Consider the following 2,478-nt stretch of genomic DNA (forward strand, 5'->3'; position numbering starts at 1 on the left):
TCAAAATCAGCCGGAAAGATGAACCGATCTACTTTCACCAATATGTCATAGAGTATCCTCACTGGGTGCTTGATTGATCGATCAGCCATAATGAGTCTCATTGTGGTTGCCTTTGGTTCAAGTAGACCAAGTTGCTTGTATATTGCATAGGGCATCAAGTTAATGCTTGCTCCTAAATAGCACAAAGCTTTAGCTAATTGGAGCATGCCAATTGTGCACGGGATTGTGAATCCCCCAGGATCTTCTCTCTTAGTGATTGACTTATTTGTCATAATGGCACTGCAACTATGGGGCACCTCAATCGTTTCATAGTCCAAGCTCCTTTTCTTTGTAACCGACTCTTTCATGAATTTGGCGTATCCCGACAATTCCAACAATGCTTCCACCAGAGAAAGGTTAATTGATAAGTTCTTGAATACTGACAAGAATTTTTTGAACTTCTCATCTTCATTCTTCTTTTTCAAACATTGAGGAAATGGTGGAGGTATTTTGGGTAAATGGTGCGTGAATTTTGGAACTTGAACATGTTGTTATGCATCCTCTTGTGGTTCTTTGGTAAGGTTTTGTGGAATAGGCAATTCTCGTTCCTCTATACCCTGGCTCTCTTTCTGCATTCGAGGGTCATCATCCTCCATCACATTCCCTTTTGCCATCTTTCCACTACGGGTTACTACAGCCAGCTCTCTTTCATTATCTTCCATCAGTGTCCTAGGTGTTAATTGAGCTGAAAGTAGACTCAATTGACCTTCTAGCATTTTGATGGCATCATCATTAGAATTCACTTTATTGTTTAATGATGAAAAATCATCTCTCATCCCTTTTAGCAAATCATTAGAGCCCTCAACTTTATCAAGTATGCGTGACAATAGATCATTTACCCGAGGACTACTTGCACTCCCTTTTGATTTTGGGCTTTCACTCAATTGAGTATGGTCTTCCTCATGGTCATCCTGCTCAGCCCAATCGTGGCAATATCTCATTGGTTCTTCACTCCTATAATGGTTCCAACCTTGATTTCCGCCCCGCTGTTGATAGCGTGGGTGGAAGCCCTCCTCACATCTTATAGAGTTCCGACCTTGATTCTTCCCCGGTCTTAAGTAACCAGATGAAGAACCTCCCCTCAACTCTTTTGGAGCTCCAAGCTTGATTCTCCCCTGGTCTTAAGTAACCAGAAGAAGAACCCTCCTCAACTCGAAATACTCCATATGTCCCCTTCATGTGCTCTTGTATCACTTTCATTTGAGACAACATCTTTTTGATGTTTTCATCCCTCTCCCTTTCTTTATCGAGTTGTTCTTGTGTTAATCTGAAGCATAGTGGGGAAACTTGGTCATCTTTAATGTACCATGCTTGATTTACTCTAGTCATGCCATCTAGGAGGAATGAGGCTACTTCAAATGATTGTAACATTATTCCTCCTTGCACCAGCTGATCAGCTATCCCTTTATTAACGGAATCCAGACTACGGTAAAAGTATTGGAGCAATAACTCATTCGGTAGTCCATGAGTTGGACATTTTTGCAAAAATCTCTTAAATCTTGTCCATGATTCGTGAATTGGTTAGCCCTCCTTTTGATTAAAATTTTGAATGTTGTCTCTCAGTGTCATCATCTTTGATGGAGGGAAGAATCTTGCATGAAAAGCCATAACCAGCTCCTCCCATGACTTGATGGAGTTCTTTGGAAGCTCGACCAACCACTTAGTGTCTTCTTCGGTTAATGATAATGGAAATAAGCGAAGCCGTATGGACTCTTGCTAAAGATTCTTGAATGACAGGGGGTGCACACTTCTATGAAGCTTCGTATATGTTCATACGAATCTTCATGCTCTAACCCTCTATATAAACATCTTGAATGTATGAGATGGAGTGTTATGCTAGTAACTTCAAATGTTGCACTTTCGTCTGCTTGTGACATGCAAATTGCATCCATCTCACCTACTTGGGTAAGGCTGGGCACCGGAACGGGTTGTACCGGTACCATTCCGGTTCGTTCCGGTCCGGTAGTATTCGGGACGGGATGGGATACATTGAACCGGTACACGGAACGGAACGGTACCATGATTTGGTACCGGTATACCGGTACCGGTTCATCCCGGTTCATTCCGGTTCCGTTCCGGTCCGGTCCCGGTAAATCATTTTTAATTAAAATAAAAAATAACATTTTTGTCATTATTTACTTTTATTAGCATTTCTTTTTTGTTTATTTAATTTTTTTTAAATTACAAACTTAAGTTATTTAACTTACAAGTTATAAGTATAACTTAATAACTTATAAACTTCAAAAGATTCAAATCTTTAAAACTTATAACATAACTACATAAGCTCAAAAACTAAAAAAAAAACTTTATTAAACTTAACTTACAAACTTATATACGTAAAAATTAAAAAAAATATCTTTAAAATAAACTTAAGTAAAATTATTATAAATTTTAAAACTTAAATACTATAAACTAATATAACTTAGAAAAATAAAAAAA

Source organism: Solanum tuberosum, unplaced genomic scaffold (assembly GCF_000226075.1).
Source record: "Solanum tuberosum cultivar DM 1-3 516 R44 unplaced genomic scaffold, SolTub_3.0 scf00120, whole genome shotgun sequence".
Classification (NCBI taxonomy): Eukaryota; Viridiplantae; Streptophyta; class Magnoliopsida; order Solanales; family Solanaceae; genus Solanum; species Solanum tuberosum.